Source organism: Cherax quadricarinatus, chromosome 41 (assembly GCF_038502225.1).
Source record: "Cherax quadricarinatus isolate ZL_2023a chromosome 41, ASM3850222v1, whole genome shotgun sequence".
NCBI lineage: Eukaryota > Metazoa > Arthropoda > Malacostraca > Decapoda > Parastacidae > Cherax > Cherax quadricarinatus.
The window spans coordinates 10,448,405-10,470,294 of NC_091332.1; the positions used below are offsets into that span (position 1 = coordinate 10,448,405).

At 40.8% G+C, this 21,890-nt stretch overlaps 1 protein-coding gene across 1 annotated transcript in view; it reads right to left on the bottom strand.

Annotated features, from left to right (window-relative positions):
* Window positions 1-19,614, bottom strand: part of Cen (cerebellar degeneration-related protein 2-like) — a 298,305-nt gene extending 278,691 nt beyond the window's left edge. Inside the window, exon 1 of the mRNA XM_053786683.2 lies at window positions 19,181-19,614. The gene's annotated coding sequence lies outside the window, so the exon portion shown is untranslated. The remainder of the gene's footprint in view (window positions 1-19,180) is intronic.
* Window positions 19,615-21,890: the final 2,276 nt, after the last annotated feature.

Here is a 21,890-nt window from a genome sequence, read left to right on the forward strand (position 1 = left end):
GCTAGCGTGACTGGGCTCGGGTGAGAGAAGACGTATGTAGTGTCATCTGCAAATAGTGTGGGTTTGAGTAATTGCGAAGCATTTGGAAGGTCATTTATGTATAGGAGAAAGAGAAGAGGGCCAAGGACACTTCCCTGTGGGACACCAACTGTAATTGGTTGTGCAGAAGAGTTTGCCCCATTTGCGTACACATATTGGCTTCTGTTGCTGAGGTAAGACTTGAGGTAGTTGAGGGAGTGCCCTCTTATACCATAGTGTGACAATTTTACGTGGAGCAAGTCATGGTCAACTGTATCAAAAGCTTTACGTAAGTCAATGAAGATCCCCAGTGGGACTTCTTTTTTCTCTATTGCAGTGTATATATGTTCTAGCATGTGTATAATAGCATCATTAGTATTTTTATTAGGCCTGAATCCAAATTGGCAGGGGTTGAGTATGTTTTGGGAGATAAGGTAGGAGTAGATTCGTTTATGAATTAATTTTTCGAAGATTTTTGAGAGAGGGTGTAAGTTGGATATTGGCCTATAGTTATTCAACTCTGTTTGGTCTCCTCCTTTGTGGATCGGGGTGACCCTTGCTATTTTGAGTACTGTAGGGAAGGTGGAGGATTCAATGGATTTGTTAAAGAGTGTTGCAATGATTGGTGATAGCACTTGTGACACTTTTTTGTATATAAGGGGTGGTAAGGTATTTAAATCTCCTGCCTTGTTTTTTAGTGCGTTGATAATAAGGGAGACTTCGTATGGGTTAGTCGGAGCTAGGAACAGTGTGTTCGGGTAGTTGCCGGTGAGGTAGTCATTTGGTGGGGTATCTGAGCTTGGGATTTTATTGGCAAGGTTTTGTCCTATAGTGGAGAAGAAATCATTGAGTCTGTTTGCCCTTCAAACTAATACAAAAGAAGACGACCCTTGGAGGCCTGTAAGACACCCGCCTCAACCCTCACAAAACACACACCGACGCCCTCACGACCTTCCAATGATCTGCAATACCCTCCATTCATAGAAAATGGGGCAGGGGTGTGTGTTTCTGTGTTGTTTCCCTTTGATCCCTCACTGTCTTTATTTTATGATGACATTGTATGCTGAAAATTTTTCTTATGTGTGGGGAAAGTTGGGTTTCGTTGCGGCTGTTACTTAAGAAATGGAGGTGTTGTTGTGCGTTAATGTTGTATTATATAACTGTGGAAAGACGAGCCAGTCATCCCTTAAATTAACTATATATATATATATATATATATATATATATATATATATATATATATATATATATATATATATATATATATATATATATATATATAGAGAGAGAGAGAGAGAGAGAGAGAGAGAGAGAGATGAACTCTCATCAAGATAAAAACAGAATAAGAGTTGTTTATATTTTTCAACCTCCATCTAACGTCCTCTTTAGCAAATACTGGAGAGAAAGCACTGGTTATATAGGAGAGGAAAGGGTCAGGGGTCGTGGGTCGGGGTCACATGTGAAGGTGTTACCATTTATCACACACAATGATGCATCGTTTTACTCTCACTTCAGGTCAGATGAGCGTCATGTCACATACACTTCAGGTCGTACCACGAGTTTAAGTTGGATGCTGGAATACTGTATTTTTTTTTTTTAGAGCAAATGTTCAAACATCGGTTTTCCATCGGCCCTGTGATAAATCAAAATTTTGTTTTGTGTTGATTAGAACCGATTTTCTGATGGTCCAGTTGACAGTGTAATTCACCTTATGAGTTATGACTGCTGCTTCCCAATGGATTGTTGTGTTTGTGAGACTTGACATGTTAGATGTCTCTTAATTGTTTGTGATCTTCTGAATGGGCCAAGTGATTACTGATACAGTTATATTACTGGGATAGGACCAGCCACAGTGATCTCGCTAACGACTGCCCGTCTCATGGTATGATAAAACTAAATAATGTGGACCTCAAGGAAACTGAATGCGAAAAAGATTCAGATATTTTTGTTAGCGGTAGCCTAAAACCAGGACATTAATGCACAAGCGTTCCCGAAAAACTAATTTGATCACAAATCACTTAGTTTCAATATATCATGGAATTACCCAGATAACTGCAATCAAATCTCTGTCCCAGATTTTCGCTTGGCCGACTTCATGGGACTGAAAAATTACTTGGGTGGGCTAAATTGGGATGTCCTGACTATGGGTCAGGTAGGTGATCTTGGTTGCCAATATGACGTTTTTCAGAGCATAGTTCTAGCTGCCCAGACAACTTTTGTTCCGAGTAGGGAAATTAGATCTAACAAAAATGATCCCAAATGGATGAACAAAAGATTAAAACATCTCATTGGTCAAATGAGAGGCATATATAGACGTATCAAAAGAGGGGATGGGCAGTTAAGAAATCAATATATTCAATTAAAGAGAGAAATAAAAAAAGGAATAAGAAAAGCCAAGAGGGATTATGAGGCTAAGGTCGCATGGGATTCAAAGACTAACCCAAAAGGGTTCTTTCAGGTATACAGAAGTAAGATTAGGGACAAGATTGGCCCACTTAAGAGTAACTCTGGTCAGATCACTCACAGTGATAAGGATATGTGTGAAATTCTAAATACCTGCTTCCTCTCAGTTTTCACCCATGAAAATACTAGCGATATTCCTGAAATAATAGATTATGTAGAACAGGACGATAATAAACTATGTACGATTGCGGTAACTAGTGACATGGTCCTCAGACAAATAGAGAAACTAAAACCTAACAAATCCCCAGGCCCTGATGAACTGTTTGCAAGGGTGTTGAAGGAATGTAAAGAGGAACTTAGCATACCTTTGGCTAATCTTTTTAACATATCACTACTAACTGGCATAGTGCCTGATAAGTGGAAAATGGCAAATGTAATACCTATTTACAAGGCAGGTGACAGGTCCTTGGCTTCGAACTATAGGCCAATAAGCCTTACCTCCATAGTGGGAAAATTTATGGAATCAATAATTGCCGAAGCAATTCATAGCCATCTTGACAGGCACAGATTGATTAATGATTCTCAACACGGTTTTACAAAGAGGCGTTCCTGTCTTACGAATTATTAACTTTTTTCACTAAGGTGTTTGAGGAGGTAGATCATGGTAATGAATATGATATTGTGTATATGGACTTCAGTAAGGCTTTCGAAAGAGTTCCACACCAGAGGCTATTGAGGAAACTTAGGGCACACGGAATAGGAGGAGAAATTTTTTACTGGGTAGAGGCATGGCTGACAAATAGACAGCAGAGAGTTTGCATAAATGGGGAGAAGTCAGAATGGGGGCACGTCATAAGCGGTGTTCCTCAGGGGTCAGTGTTGGGCCCGTTGTTGTTCACAATTTGCATAAACGACATAGATGAGGGAATAAATAGCGACATAAGCAAATTTGCTGATGACACCAAAATAGGCCGCCCAATTCATTCTAATGAGGACATTAGAGCACTCCAGGATGATTTGAATAGACTGACGCAATGGTCGGAGAAGTGGCAGATGCAGTTTAATATTGACAAATGCAAAATTCTAAATGTTGGACAGTTAAATAACCATGCCACATATAAACTAAATACTGTAGATCTTAATACTACCGATTGCGAAAAGGATTTAGGAGTTCTGGTTAGCAGTAACCTAAAACCAAGACAACAGTGAAAATTAAGGCACATGGAATAGGAGGAGAATTTTTTTCCTGGATAGAGGCATGGTTGACAAATAGGCAGCAGAGAGTTTGCATAAATGGGGAGAAATCAGAGTGGGGAAGCGTCACGAGCGGTGTTCCACAGGGGTCAGTGTTGGGCCCCCTGCTGTTCACAATATACATAAACGACATAGATGAGGGCATAAAGAGCGACATCAGCAGTTTGCCGATGACACCAAAATAGGCCGTCGAATTCATTCTGACGAGGAGATTAGAGCACTCCAGGAAGATTTGAATAGACTGATGCAGTGGTCGGAGAAGTGGCAGATGCAGTTTAATATAGACAAATGCAAAGTTCTAAATGTTGGACAGTACAATAACCATGCCACATATAAACTAAATAATGTAGATCTTAATATTACGGATTGCGAAAAAGATTTAGGAGTTCTGGTTAGCAGTAATCTGAAACCAAGACAACAGTGCATAAGTGTTCGCCATAAAACTAATAGAATCCTTGGCTTCATATCAAGAAGCATAAATAATAGGAGTCCTCAGGTTGTTCTTCAACTCTATACATCCTTGGTTAGGCCTCATTTAGATTATGCTGCACAGTTTTGGTCACCGTATTACAGAATGGATATAAATGCTCTGGAAAACGTACAAAGGAGGATGACAAAGATGATCCCATGTATCAGAAATCTTCCCTATGAGGATAGACTGAGGACCCTGAATATGCACTCTCTCGAAAGGCGTAGAATTAGGGGGGATATGATCGAGGTGTATAAATGGAAAACAGGAATAAATAAAGGGGATGTAAACAGTGTGCTGAAAATTTCCAGCCAAGACAGGACTCGCAGCAATGGTTTCAAGTTGGAAAAATTCAGATTCAGGAAGGATATAGGAAGGCACTGGTTTGGTAATAGAGTTGTGGATGAGTGGAACAAGCTCCTGAGTACAGTTATTGAGGCTAAAACGTTGTGTAGTTTTAAAAATAGGTTAGATAAATACATGAGTGGGTGTGGGTGGGTGTGAGTTGGACCTGACCAGCTTGTGCTGCTGGGTCTGGTACAGTGCTCCATCCTTGAGTGGGGATGACCAGACTGGGTGGGTCATTGGGATAATCCGGGGGGTGGGTCATTGGTCTAATCCGGGGGGGGATGACATGGACCTGCTCTGCATAGGTCAGTAGGCCTGTTGTAGTGTTCCTTCTTTCTTATGTTCTTATGTTCTTACCTGGAGTTTACCTGGAGAGAGTTCCGGGGGTCAACGCCCCCGCGGCCCGGTCTGTGACCAGGCCTCCTGGTGGATCAGAGCCTGATCAACCAGGCTGTTGCTGCTGGCTGCGCGCAAACCAACGTACGAGCCACAGCCCGGCTGGTCAGGAACCGACTTTAGGTGCTTGTCCAGTGCCAGCTTGAAGACTGCCAGGGGTCTGTTGGTAATCCCCCTTATGTATGCTGGGAGGCAGTTGAACAGTCTCGGGCCCCTGACACTTATTGTATGGTCTCTTAACGTGCTAGTGACACCCCTGCTTTTCATTGGGGGGATGTTGCATCGTCTGCCAAGTCTTTTGCTTTCGTAGTGAGTGATTTTCGTGTGCAAGTTCGGTACTAGTCCCTCTAGGATTTTCCAGGTGTATATAATCATGTATCTCTCCCGCCTGCGTTCCAGGGAATACAGGTTTAGGAACCTCAAGCGCTCCCAGTAATTGAGGTGTTTTATCTCCGTTATGCGCGCCGTGAAGGTTCTCTGTACATTTTCTAGGTCAGCAATTTCACCTGCCTTGAAAGGTGCTGTTAGTGTGCAGCAATATTCCAGCCTAGATAGAACAAGTGACCTGAAGAGTGTCATCATGGGCTTGGCCTCCCTAGTTTTGAAGGTTCTCATTATCCATCCTGTCATTTTTCTAGCAGATGCGATTGATGCAATGTTATGGTCCTTGAATGTGAGATCCTCCGACATGATCACTCCCAGGTCTTTGACGTTGGTGTTTCGCTCTATTTTGTGGCCAGAATTTGTTTTGTACTCTGATGAAGATTTAATTTCCTCGTGTTTACCATATCTGAGTAATTGAAATTTCTCATCGTTGAACTTCATATTGTTTTCTGCAGCCCACTGAAAGATTTGGTTGATGTCCGCCTGGAGCCTTGCAGTGTCTGCAATGGAAGACACTGTCATGCAGATTCGGGTGTCATCTGCAAAGGAAGACACGGTGCTGTGGCTGACATCCTTGTCTATGTCGGATATGAGGATGAGGAACAAGATGGGAGCGAGTACTGTGCCTTGTGGAACAGAGCTTTTCACCGTAGCTGCCTCGGACTTTACTCTGTTGACGACTACTCTCTGTGTTCTGTTAGTGAGGAAATTATAGATCCATCGACCGACTTTTCCTGTTATTCCTTTAGCACGCATTTTGTGCGCTATTACGCCATGGTCACACTTGTCGAAGATTTTTGCAAAGTCTGTATATATTACATCTGCATTCTTTTTGTCTTCTAGTGCATTTAGGACCTTGTCGTAGTGATCCAATAGTTGAGACAGACAGGAGCAACCTGTTCTAAACCCATGTTGCCCTGGGTTGTGTAACTGATGGGTTTCTAGATGGGTGGTGATCTTGCTTCTTAGGACCCTTTCAAAGATTTTTATGATATGGGATGTTAGTGCTATCGGTCTGTAATTCTTTGATGTTGCTTTACTGCCCCCTTTGTGGAGTGGGGCTATGTCTGTTGTTTTTAGTAACTGTGGGACGACCCCCGTGTCCATGGATGGAAAAGGCTCGTGATAGGGGCTTCTTGCAGTTCTTGATGAACACGGAGTTCCATGAGTCTGGCCCTGGGGCAGAGTGCATGGGCATGTCATTTATCGCCTGTTCGAAGTCATTTGGCGTCAGGTTAACATCAGATAGGCTTGTATTAACCAAATTTTGTGGCTCTCTCATAAAAAATTAATTTTGATCTTCGACTCTCAGTCTGGTTAGCAGCTTGCTAAAAACTGAATCATATTGGGACTTGAGTAGCTCACTCATTTCCTTGCTGTCATCTGTGTAGGACCCATCTTGTTTAAGTAGGGGCCCAATACTGGACGTTGTTCTCGACTTTGATTTGGCATAGGAGAAGAAATACTTTGGGTTTCTTTCGATTTCATTTATGGCTTTTAGTTCTTCCCGCGATTCCTGACTCCTATAAGATTCCTTTAGCTTAAGTTCGATGCTTGCTATTTCTCTGACCAGTGTCTCCCTACGCATTTCAGATATATTGACCTCTTTTAGCCGCTCTGTTATTCTTTTCCGTCGCCTGTAAAGGGAGCGCCTGTCTCTTTCTATTTTACATCTACTCCTCCTTTTTCTTAGAGGAATAAGCCTTGTGCATACATCGAGTGCCACCAAGTTAATCTGTTCTAGGCATAAGTTGGGGTCTGTGTTGCTTAGTATATCTTCCCAGCTTATATCGGTTAGGACTTGGTTTACTTGGTCCCACTTTATGTTTTTGTTATTGAAGTTGAATTTGGTGAATGCTCCCTCGTGACTAGTCTCATTATGTCGGTCTGGGGCTCCACGCATACATGTCTGAACCTCAATTATGTTGTGATCTGAGTATATTGTTTTTGATATGGTGACATTTCTTATCAGATCATCATTGTTAGTGAAGATGAGGTCTAGTGTATTCTCCAGTCTAGTAGGCTCTATTATTTGTTGGTTTAAATTGAATTTTGTGCAGAGATTTAAAAGTGAGATTTAAGAGTGAGTGTGAGTTTTCATCAGAGCTGCCTCCTGGTGTTATTACTGCAACAATATTATTTGCTATATTCCTCCATTTTAGGTGCCTTAAGTTGAAATCCCCCAGGAGCAAGATGTTGGGTGCATTACTGTCTCCCAGGACAGCACTATCAGCCCCACATTTACTGGCTACCAGGACATCACTTCCAGCCTTACAGTTTCTGACTACATGGCCAGTATCAAGGGCAGTACCATTCAGCCCAGACTTTTTATGTTCCCATCTGTTGTAGAAAGCTTCCAGGTTGTCTATGAAAGCAGCTTTGATGTTATCCTCTTTTAATACCCTTGCGATTTTAGTCCAAAGATTTATCTCATTTGGGCATACCCAAAAACACTTCCCTGTTTTAATACTGCATGTAGCTAGTTCTTGGATATCTGCACAAGGGGCGTGACACCAACTTCCACAAAAATGACAATTTATCCATGTGGAAGCCCGTTTGTTTGATTGACTGCAGACTACACAGAGCTTCATAATGATTTGAATGGTTGATTTACTGTAATTCTACTAGCAACCTCTTGAATACTCTATTAATAACCTCCTTAAATGAAGTTCTAGGTATTTGTATTTCTATTTCTAACTGTACTTGTATATTGGACAGCTTACGGTGTACGTTCCTGATTTATATTTATTGTTTGTGTTTGATAAGGGCGCCTACAACCCCATCCGTTTACAGTCTGCTTTATTGTCCAACGAATCCGTTTGTAACCAGTCAAGGGTTCGGACCATCAAGGGTTCGGACCAGTCGAGGGTTCGGACCAGTCGATCTGATCTGATCAGTGGGTCACTTATTTAAAACATGACTCACGAAATCGTAATGACACGATTGCAAACAAACCATACCCCTGCCGGGATTGAGACTCTCTGACCGAGGGTTCAATCCCGGCCGGGGTATGGTTTATTTAAAACATACTGGTCGGTGATTTGGGCTAACACATGAAGGATCTACTTGAAATTATCTACCCGAGTAATATGTGATTCGATTGATACAAAAGTATAACTTGCGTGTTGAAGAACCGGTGATTTCTGGCAGCTCCTACAATGACGAACGGTCGAGCCTCAACCCTTGTTTATCAATCGCTGTATCTAGCTTTTCTAGTTTTTTTTTCGTCTCCACCACAATAAATGCTATATTATCACTATAGTTGACTGGTGGAAATTTTGGAGGAAGGACGCTTTTTCTGTAGTAATAATTGCTTCTCGTTGTGTATTCTTCGACCGCTGGTAACTACAGGTTATATGAAATTCACAGTATACGTCTGGTATTTCAAGAAAAAAAGAAACTAATGAAAGTCACTCCACTCCACTAAGTACCATTATAATAATGTAATACTGTAACAGTGTCAGTGCAGGTGTAACAGTGTCAGTGCAGGTGTAACAGTGTCAGTGCAGGTGTAACAGTGTCAGTGCAGGTGTAACAGTGTCAGTGCAGGTGTAACAGTGTCAGTGCAGGTGTAACAGTGTCAGTGCAGGTGTAACAGTGTCAGTGCAGGTGTAACAGTGTCAGTGCAGGTGTAACAGTGTCAGTGCAGGTGTAACAGTGTCAGTGCAGGTGCAACAGTGTCAGTGCAGGTGTTACAGTAGCATCATGCTCTCTTGAGACCTTCATTGGCTGTGTGTTCTCAGTAGCACATGTGACCTTCTTCCGCCTGCCCCAGGCGCCGCAGGTAGCTGCTAGTTACTTACGCATCACACCATGCTGTGAATTCATTCACATTCTCATTTATTATCTCTCTTTATTTTCTCTCTCTCTCTCTCTCTCTCTCTCTCTCTCTCTCTCTCTCTCTCTCTCTCTCTCTCTCTCTCTCTCTCTCTCTCTTTCTCCACACATTATAATATTCATAATTGTAAATTTTCCTTTATTAAAAGACAGGAAATATTATTGATTGTATGCAAAGCACTGGTAATGTATATGTCGTGCCGAACAGGTAAAACTTGAGATTTTGGCTTAAATAACAACGATCTTCTTGCCGAATAATGCAAGAAAAAATTTGTGTATGTAATAATTTCGCAAAAATCATTCTGAACCTAATGAAAAAAATATATTTCATTGTGTTTCTCTATTACTAAATTATTGTAAACTTATCAAAAATATATTTAGTTGGATTAGGCTAAATTAAATTGCGCTTGTTATAATAAGGTTAGGGAAGTTTTCTAAGGTTCTTTTGGTACAAAATTATTAATTTTTACATTAACATAAATGAAAAATATTTATATCTTTAAACGTGTAAGAGAAAATTTTAGAAAGGACTTAATTTTAAATGAGTTTTAACAAATTGACCAATTATATATATATATATATATATATATATATATATATATATATATATATATATATATATATATATAGATATATATATATATAATATATATATATATATACTGAGAGAGACAGAGAGGGGGGGCAGACAGAGAGACAGAGTAAACAATCAACTCTGCTTCAATAGTTCATATATTTACCACTTGACTAAACAACGTCGCTTCGTTGAACCTAAAATGTTTACCAACGATTTTTTTAATTCATTGTTGAATGTTATGTTTGAAGGGAGGAAAAATCCAAACACTCTTCTCAGTCAAGACTGTCATGCGCATTTGATCACTCTAAATATTTATATTAAGGCACCCATCACTCTCCCTCTTACAACGTTCAGCAAATTCATTTTTATAAACTTGATTGATGTGATTAAATTATTTATTCTGGGTATCATTTTTGTTTTGTGTCTCGGCTCTGGACACTCTCCAGTGCGTTCGTATCCCTCCGTTTTTATATTGCCAAAATTTGCATACAATGTTCTGAATAATCCCCAACAACACGTACAGGGAAGTGCGACTTCACTGGCACCTTAAGACAGAGAGGGAGAGATAAGATTTTGTTCGGATTTTTAATCCCGGAGGGTTAGCCACCCAGGGTAACCCAGTAAAGTTAATGTGTCATCGAGGACTGTCTGTCTTATTACCATTATGGTCCTTCATTATTGTCCCCCAGGGTGCGACCCATACCAATCGACTAACACCCAGGTACCTACTTGCTTACTGGCTTGCTCGCCTTCCTGTCTGTCTATGATAATGTCTGTTTCACGATGATGTTTCACCTCTTGCTTGTGTACAATGATGACTGGGTTGGCAACGCACTCGCCTCACATATTGAGTGTTCATGGTTCAATCCCCGGCATGAGTGGAAACATTTCCTTACACACCTGCTGTCCCTGTTCACCTAGCGGTAAGTAGGTACCTAGGTGTTAGTTAACTAGTGTGGGTCGCATCTTTAGGGGTGGGGGGGGGCTGATGGACCCTAATAGAAACAAAACAGTACTCGATGACGCACTGATTTTCTTGGGTGGCTGACCCTTCCCCAGGTTAAAAATACCAAAAATATTATTATACAATGATGTCTCACCCTCCTGCCTGTGTACAATGTCACCCTCCTGCCTGTGTACAATGATGTCACCCTCCTGCCTGTGTACAATGATCTTTCACCCTTCTGCCTGTGTATAATGATGTCTCACCCTCCTGCCTCTGTACAATGATGTCACCCTCCTGCCTGTGTACAATGATCTTTCGCCCTCCTGCCTGTGTACAATGATGTCTCACCCTCCTGCTTGTGTACAATGATGTCTCACCCCCCTGCTTGTGTACAATGATGTCTCACCCTCCTGCCTGTGTACAATGATGCCTCACCCTCCTGCCTGTGTACAATAATGTCTCACCCTCCTACCTGTGTACAATGATGTCTCACCCTCCTGCCTGTGTACAATGATGTCTCACCCTCCTACCTGTGTACAATGATCTCACACCTTCCTGCCTGTGTACAATGATGTCTCACCCTCCTGCCTGTGTACAATGATGTCTCACCCTCCTACCTGTGTACAATGATGTCTCACCCTCCTGCCTCTGTACAATGATGTCACCCTCCTGCCTGTGTACAATGATCTTTCGCCCTCCTGCCTGTGTACAATGATGTCTCACCCTCCTGCCTGTGTACAATGATGTCTCACCCTCCTGCCTGTGTACAATGATGTCTCACACTCCTACCTGTGTACAATGATCTCACACCTTCCTGCCTGTGTACAAAGATGTCTCACCCTCCTGCCTGTGTACAATGATCTCTCACCCTCCTAGCTTTGTACAATGATCTTTCACCCTCCTGTCTGTGTACAATAATCTCTCACCCTTAGGCCTTTGTACAATGATGTCTCACCCTCCTACCTGTGTACAATGATGTTTCACCCTCCTGCCTGTGTACAATGATGTCTCACTCTCCTGCCTGTGTACAATGATGTCACCCTCCTGCCTGTGTACAATGATGTCTCATCCTCCTGCCTGTGTACAATGATCACTTACCCTCCTGCCTGTGTACAATATCTCACCCTCCTACCTGTGTACAATGATCTCTCACCCTCCTGCCTGTGTACAATGATTTCTCACCTTCCTGCCTGTGTACAATGATGTCACCCTCCTGCCTGTATACAATGATGTCTCACCCTCCTGGCTGTGTATAATGATGTCTCACCCTCCTGCCAGTGTACAATGATGTCTCACCCTCCTGCCTGTGTACAATGATCTCTCACCCTCCTGCCTGTGTACAATGATGTTACCCTTCTGCCTGTGTACAATGTCTCACCCTCCTGTGTACAATGATCTCTCACCCTCCTGCCTGTGTACAATGATCTCTCACCCTCCTGCCTGTGTACAATGATCTCTCACCCTCCTGCCTGTGTACAATGATCTCTCACATTCCTGCCTGTGTACAATGATGTCACCCTCCTGCCTGTCTACAATGATGTCTCACCCTCCTGCTTGTGTACAATGATGTCTCACCCTCCTGCCTGTGTACAATGATGTCTCACCCTCCTGCCTGTGTACAATGATGTCTCACCCTCCTGCCTGTGCACAATGATGTTTCACCCTCCTGCTTGTGTACATTGATGTCTCACCCTCCTGCCTGTGTACAATGATGTTTCACCCTCCTGCCTGTGAACAATGATGTCTCACCCTCCTGCCTGTGTACAATGATGTCTCACCCTCCTGCCTGTGTACAATGATGTCTCACCCTCCTGCCTGTGTACAATGATGTTTCACCCTCCTGCCTGTGAACAATGATGTCTCACCCTCCTGCCTGTGTACAATGATGTTTCACCCTCCTACCTGTGTACAATGATCTCTTACCCTCCTGCCTGTGTACAATGATCTCTCAGCCTCCTACCTGTGTACAATGATCTCTCACTGTCCTGCCTGCGTACAATGATCTCTCACCCTCCTACCTGAGTACAATGATCTCTCACCCTTCTGCATGTGTACAATGATGTCTCACCCTCCTGTCTGTGTACAATGATGTTTCAACCTTCTGCCTGTGTACAATGATGTCTCACCCTCCTGCCTGTGTACAATGATGTTTCACCCTTCTACCTGTGTACAATGATCACTTACCCTCCTACCTGTGTACAATGATGTCTCACCCTCCTGCCTGTGTACAATGATGTCTCACCCTCCTGCCTGTGTACAATGATCTCACCCTCTTGCCTGTGTACAATGATCTCTCACCCTCCTACCTGTGTACAATGATGTCTCACCCTCCTACCTGTGTACAATGATCTCTCACCCTCCTACCTGTGTACAATGATCTCTCACCCTCCTGCCTGTGTACAATGATGTCTCACCCTCCTGCCTGTGTACAATGATGTTTCACCCTTCTACCTGTGTACAATGATCACTTACCCTCCTGCCTGTGTACAATGATCTCTCACCCTCCTACCTGTGTACAATGATGTCTCACCCTCCTGCCTGTGTACAATGATCTCTCACCCTCCTACCTGTGTACAATGATCTCTCACCCTTCTGCATGTGTACAATGATGTCTCACCCTCCTGCCTGTGTACAATGATCTCTCACCCTCCTGCCTGTGTACAATGATGTTTCACCCTCCTGCCTGTGTACAATGATCTCTCACCCTCCTACCTGTGTACAATGATCTCTCACCCTTCTGCATGTGTACAATGATCACTTACCCTCCTGCCTGTGTACAATGATCTCTCACCCTCCTACCTGTGTACAATGATCTCTCACCGTCCTGCCTGTGCACAATGATCTCTCACCCTCCTACCTGTGTACAATGATCTCTCACCCTCCTGCCTGTGTACAATGATCACTCACCCTCCTGCCTGTGTACAATGATGTCTCACCCTCCTGCCTGTGTACAATGATGTCTCACCCTCCTGCCTGTGTACAATGATGTCTCACCCTCCTGCCTGTGTACAATGATGTCTCACCCTCCTGCCTGTGTACAATGATGTCTCACCCTCCTGCCTGTGTACAATGATACATATATCAGGTATAGAGAGCTCAGAAGAGCTCACTGAAAGAATAGCTCACCCTGTCAATAAATCACCCGGTCTTGTCATTCAAGAGGCTAGAGCAAGTATTTAGGAAAATATTTCGTCACGTCATCTGGAAGCGTGAGAATAGTGATGTTCAAATGTATGAAGGTATGACTGCTGATGATCTGACTGCTTAAAAAAAAAGAATAAGAGTAATGGAAACCGGAGGAGCAGCTGACTCATTCATTTTTTTTTATTATTAATGCTTGTAAACTGGGGCGAGTTGTGACGCCTAATACAGTGGCTCATCCTGAAATTTTCCAAATACTAGTCTCAACGGTTCCTTCCTCTCAGTCGAAATTATGAACTTAGCCATACCAGACAGTCGTATGAGGAATCGCAAGTCCATTCATTGTGCTAGCCGAGAACTTGCGATCCCTCATACTGCTGGTGTGTTAAGGCCACTTTTAAGCATGAAGCCATAGTTTGGGTCCATCTTTTTGAAACACCCTGTATAGTGTATATATATATATATATATATATATATATATATATATATATATATATATATATATATATATATATATATATATTGAATTGCAATGTTCAACACGAATAACACTTCAGTTGCTAAAAAATTGCACAGTGTATACTCGTATATACACAGTTGACAACGTAAAAGTGATTTCGACCTCCAAATGAGGTCCTCTTCGGAATACACTTACTGGTGTATATATACCCCTTAAGGGAGGTTCCTTGATGCTGGTGAGGGGTTCTTGATCTAGGGAATTGGATCTATGCTCCAATTCCTTGAATAAAGCTTGAATAAATGCCCTCCACCCGCCAACAGGGGCTGTATAATCCCTACGGGTTTAGCGCTCCCATGATACTAATAATAAATGGTGCACATAAAACGGTACATACAAACAGACTCACAACCACAAGGATCTGGGTTCGATCCCCGGACTAAATGAAACGTATAGAGAAGTCTCTTTATATCTGCCCTTGTTTACCTAACAGTGAGTGAGTAGCTAGGAGACAATCGACTGCTGTGGGATGCATGTTGGGGAGGGTAACTTTAGGATCCTAATGAAAATAACCCACATTGCTTGGAGAGGAAACATTTAGAAGACGTTTCGCTCCTTTCTAGATCTTTATCACGTCTTTGAGCAATAAAACGGGGGAAACGGATTTTCTGGTTTGCTTCCCATTTCTCCCCATTACCTCGCTATTTTCTCCCTATTCTTACTTGATCCTTATTTCTTCCTATTCCTACTTTCTTTTTGTTTTCTATGTTCTGAGTCAATGTAGCCCAAAACGTTGTCTACAGTTTGCTCTCAGTGAGAGATGTTTGTGAATGTTGTAGCCACAACATTGTGGGTTGTGAGCTGTACCAGGAGTCAACAAACTTGAAGCCCTGAAATAGTGTCTAACATAAACTCTGTGTATATACAGAGACATACATCTCTAGGTGTATATATTCTATGTATTATTATTATTATTATTATTATTATTATTATTATTATTATTATTATTGTTTTATTATTATTACCATTATTGTTTTTATTATTATTCTTATTTCGTTGTTATTTTTATCATACTGAAAATGAAGCACTAAACCCGTATGGATGATACAGCATAGAGGAGCATAAAAAAAAAGCCTATAGCAGCCGCTAGGCTTCACGTGTGACCATCTCCGCAACACATTTCGATCACGGTAAGCTAGGCTCTTAAAATCCAATCATTACAGGCTTCTGCAATGACGAATTGCGGAATCCAACTTGATGGCATCATTTCCAAACTTCAATCTGTCTGCACTGAAAGGAAATTCAATTTTTTGTACACGTTATAATTGCTACTGAAGTTAACAGACTCGTGGAGGCTGGCGTAGGTCAGGTAGGTGTACTGGGGTCATTGTTATGTTACTCTCTACCGAGGTCAAGCCAGCGGGGAAAGGATACTTGATAGTATCCGTCAGGAGAGAAGACTCCGGGGCCAGGAGCTACTACTCGACCCCTGCAACCACAAATAGGTGAGTACACCTCAGTTTTTGACTTCAAGATTAACTTCAGTAATCCAACATTAACCTTCCGGTCATCTCAATATTAACTTTGTTAACAAATATTAGCCTTATTAATACATTAATCATACGACCTTAACATTAAATTTAGTGATTTCAATATTAACCTCAGTAACGTAATATTAACTTAAGTGACCCAATACTATTATTCGTGACCCAATATTAACATTAGTGATCCAATATTAACCCCCATGACTCAAAATTAATCTTAGTGTCTTCAACATTAACCTCGGTGACCTCAACATTAACCTTAGCAACCCCAACATCAACATTAATGACCTCAATAGTAATCTTAGTGACATAATATTAACCGCAGTGACCTTAACATTAACGAAAATGATCTCAATATTAACATTAGTGACTCCAAATTTTAACCTTAGACCGTTAATATTAACCTCACTAACATTAACATTAACCTCAACCATATGAACATCAACATCAGTGACCCCAACATTAACTTCAATAACATCAACATTAACCTCAGCGACATTAACATAAGTGACTTTAACATTAACCTCAACTACTAGCGGTCAATATCAGAGGTCAATATTAGCAACAGTGTCCACAGCAGCAGATATACCAGGAATACCTCCTGCTGTGGTATATCTGTCTGTTTTACTTGGAGTATACCTGGGGTGGGTTTCGGGGGTCAACGCCGCCGCGGCCCGGTCTGTGACCAGTCCTCATAGCCGAGTTTCGATTAATTAGATTTTTACATGTCTTATAGAGTAATTTATAGTCTGAATTATTTTTTTTTAACTTTAGAAAAATAAGAGTTTACAGGAAACGCTTCAAGGGATCGTCCATGTACTAGTTTCCATTTTTGGTTATTTTTTTGACTATTTGTCAGTATCACATGCCACTTTTACCAGAGTAAAATGTGTAAATAAACCCTGGATAATAATCTCAGTGACAATTTCATAGACCAGTGACGCGTGAACAGATGTTTGGAAGGATTTTTATGCTCTATTATAACTACTCTTATTACTACTACTATTAATACTGCAACTATTACTACTTCAAGTACTATTACTACTGCAACTATTACTACTTCAAGTACTATTACTACTGCAACTATTACTACTTCAAGTACTATTACTACTGCAACTATTACTACTTCAAGTATTATTACTACTGCTAATATTACTAATGTTACCAATATTACTAATATTGCTACTGCTCCTATACTACTGTTATTATTATTGTTACTACTACTACTACTACCGCTACTAATACTTCTAGCTACTGATACTATTACTACTACTACTACTACTACTACTACTACTGCAACTACTGCTACTAATACTTCTAGCTGCTGATACTATTACTACTACTACTAGCGCTACTAATACTTCTAGCTACTGATACTATTACTACTACTACTACTACTACTGCAACTACTGCTACTAATACTTCTAGCTACTGATACTATTACTACTACTACTACTACTACTACTGCAACTACTGCTACTAATACTTCTAGCTACTGATACCATTACTACTACTACTACTACTACTACTACTGCAACTACTGCTACTAATACTTCTAGCTACTGATACTATTACTACTACTACTACTGCAACTACTGCTACTAATACTTCTAGCTACTGATACTATTACTACTACTACTGCAACTACTGCTACTAATACTTCTAGCTACTGATACTACTACTACTACTACTACTGCAACTACTGCTACTAATACTTCTAGCTACTGATACCATTACTACTACTACTACTACTACTGCAACTACTGCTACTAATACTTCTAGCTACTGATACTATTACTACTACTACTACTGCAACTACTGCCACTAATACTTCTAGCTACTGATACTATTACTACTACTACTGCAACTACTGCTACTAATACTTCTAGCTACTGATACTACTACTACTACTACAACTACTGCTACTAATACTTCTAGCTACTGATACCATTACTACTACTACTACTACTACTACTGCAACTACTGCTACTAATACTTCTAGCTACTGATACTATTACTACTACTACTACTACTACTACTACTGCAACTACTGCTACTAATACTTCTAGCTACTGATACTATTACTACTACTACTACTACTACTGCAACTACTGCTACTAATACTTCTAGCTACTGATACTACTATTATTACTACTACTACTACTACTGCAACTACTTCTACTAATACTTCTAGCTACTGCTACTACTACCACTACTGCTACTACTCCCACTGCTATTACAACTATGATTATTACTACAACTATTATTACTACACATTTTCGTGTCAAGACAGGATGCAGAGGCCACCACAAAAAACGTTAATGTATGAAAAAAAAACACACCTAGAGTAAATGCATATTCAAGATAACACCCAGAGTATGTTTGACCTTTCATGATAACTTAATGTATATATATCTTAAGAATATGCCAAAAATCACACGATTCACATATTATTTTGATAGTCACGGGTAAGAGCCTGTGGAATGACAGGTTAAGTACGTTCGTTCAGGTACAGGTACACATCAGTACAATTATCATACATAGTGTAAATTACCCAGGATAACAAAAAAAACAAGCCAGTGATTTATTTCCACTGGGATCCTGAGAAGGGGAAGGTAGCTCCAATTTCTTGGATCAGGAACCCTTTACCAGTGTTCAAACTAAGTTATTCAAGGCTAAGGAAGGATCACAGTTATCTCTCCCAAGATAACATTTCAGTATCAATACGATAACGCATGATTAATGTAACTGAAGGAATAGTTCAGATCACATGAACAGCAGCGTAAGATTATTATAGCCTAGATAAGATATTACAAAAAATCACTAGCCTGTGGAATGACAGGTTAAGTACGTTCGTTCAGGTACAGGTACACATCAGTACAATTATCATACATAGTGTAAATTACCCAGGATAACAAAAAAAACAAGCCAGTGATTTATTTCCACTGGGATCCTGAGAAGGGGAAGGTAGCTCCAATTTCTTGGATCAGGAACCCTTTACCAGTGTTCAAACTAAGTTATTCAAGGCTAAGGAAGGATCACAGTTATCTCTCCCAAGATAACATTTCAGTATCAATACGATAACGCATGATTAATGTAACTGAAGGAATAGTTCAGATCACATGAACAGCAGCGTAAGATTATTATAGCCTAGATAAGATATTACAAAAAATCACTAGCAGGCTGTTTAATACAGTCAGTAGAGAGCGCTAAATTGGAGAGATAAGATAAAAGCGGTTTTAATAATAATGAGGAAATAACAACTGAACTGGTGAGAACGTTTGGTTATGTATGGAAATTCATTCATCTTTCTCACACACAAAAAAAAATAATTACCTGTTAAGGAATTGTACGCCTAGTAATTTATTTTAGATAAATGATGTTAAGGTAATTAATTGTAACTAACCTGATGAATCAGTTCCCAGGTTGAAACTTGTGCTTCTCGGGAGATATATTGCAATGATCAGCAATGTTGCAGAGGTTTGAGACCAGTACAGTCTTCAAGTGGATCACTCAATGATTTATTTTCTTGATAGAATCATTGTAAGTTTTGCTGTTTCAGTATATTTTGTCAGTGAGAAAAACGTTTTGAGTCACATGTTGAACTCTGAGCATCACAACAAACATCTTCCTCCTCTGCTAGTATTTAGTCAGTTATTCTTTACACCGTGTGATTCACATGTTTAAAATTTGTTGTATTAATGTGAATTACCGTAGAGATGCTTCGGCGCACTAATTGACAAGTCAATGGTGACCGTGTTTTATGTGCGAGTGAGGGAGCAGGTGTACGACAGCGTAACACTGACACGTCCACTCTCCACCGCCTCCCACCACACACTGTCTCACTACACTGTCTCCCACGACACACTGTCTCACCACATTGTCTCCCATCACACAGTCTCCCCACACTGTCTCCCATCACACACTGTCTCACCACACTGTCTCCCATCACACAGTCTCACCAAACTGTCTCCCATCACACACTGTCTCCCATCACAGTCTCACCACACTGTCTCCCATCACACACTGTCTCCCCACACTGTCTCCCATCACACACTGTCTCACCACACTATCTCCCATCAAACACTGTCTCACCACAGTCTCCCACCACACACTGTCTCACCACACTGTCTCCCATCACACACTGTCTCACATCAAACACTGTCTCACACCACACACTGTCTCACCACACTGTCTCCCATCACACACTGTCTCACCACACTGTCTCCCATCACACAGTCTCACCACACTGTCTCCCATTACACACTGTCTCTCACTACACACTGTCTCCCACCACACTGACTCACCACACACTGTCTCCCACCACACACTGTCTCCCACCACACACTGTCTCCAACCACACACTGTCTCCAACCACACACTGTCTCCCACCACACAGAGTACAAAACAAATTCTGGCCACAAAATAGAGCGAAACACCAACGTCAAAGACCTAGGAGTGATCATGCCGGAGGATCTCACCTTCAAGGACCATAACATTGTATCAATCGCATCTGCTAGAAAAATGACAGGATGGATAATGAGAACCTTCAAAACTAGGGAGGCCAAGCCCATGATGACACTCTTCAGGTCACTTGTTCTATCTAGGCTGGAATATTGCTGCACACTAACAGCACCTTTCAAGGCAGGTGAAATTGCTGACCTAGAAAATGTACAGAGAACCTTCACGGCGCGCATAACGGAGATAAAACACCTCAATTACTCGGAGCGCTTGAGGTTCCTGAACCTGTATTCCCTGGAACGCAGGCGGGAGAGATACATGATTATATACACCTGGGAAATCCTAGAGGGACTAGTACCGAACTTGCACACGAAAATCACTCACTACGAAAGCAAAAGACTTGGCAGACGATGCAACATCCCCCCAATGAAAAGCAGGGGTGTCACTAGCACGTTAAGAGACCATACAATAAGTGTCAGGGGCCCGAGACTGTTCAACTGCCTCCCAGCATACATAAGGGGGATTGTAAAGTAAAAGGACACAAGTGCAACTAATGTGACATTTTACTGTGGCAACGTTTCGCTCTCCAGGAGCTTTATCGAGCCATTACAAACAATACATGGACACAGAGGGTATATATAGGCTCAGAGTGAGGTGCAATACTAGTGAGGTACCATTTCGATGTTCACTAGTGGTGGTAGTAGTAGTAGTAGTGACAAAAGTAATACTGTATTACTTTTGTAATATTGTATTAGGTTGTAGTAGGTTGGTAGACAGCAACCACCCAGGGAAGTACTACCGTCCTGCCAGATGACTGTGAAACAGAAACCTGTAACTGTTTTGCATGATGGTAGGATTGCTGGTGTCTTTTTCTGTCTCATAAACACGCTAGATAACAGGGATATCTTGCTACTCCAACTTACACTTTGGTCACACTTCACAGACATGCACATGCATATATATATATATATATATATATATACATATATATATATATATATATATATATATATATATATATATATATATATATATGTATATATATATATATATATATATATATATATATATATATATATATGTATATATATATATATATATATATATATATATATATATATATATATATATATATATATATATATATATGTATATATATATATATATATATATATATATATATATATATATATATATATATATATATATATATATATATATATATATATATACATACATCTAGGTTTTTCTCCTTTTTCTACATAGCTCTTATTCTTCTTTATTTCTTCTATTGTCCATGGGGAAGTGGAAAAGAATCTTTCCTCCGTAAGCCATGCGTGTTGTATGAGGCGACTAAAATGCCGGGAGCAATGGGCTAGTAACCCCTTCTCCTGTAGACATTTACTAAAAAAGAGAAGAAGAAAAACTTTATAAAACTGGGATGCTTGAATGTGCGTGGATATAGTGCAGATAACAAGAAACAGATGATTGCTGATGTTATGAATGAAAAGAAGTTGGATGTCCTGGCCCTAAGCGAAACAAAGCTGAAGGGGGTAGGGGAGTTTCGGTGGGGGGAAATAAATGGGATTAAATCTGGAGTATCTGAGAGAGTTAGAGCAAAGGAAGGGGTAGCAGTAATGTTGAATGATCAGTTA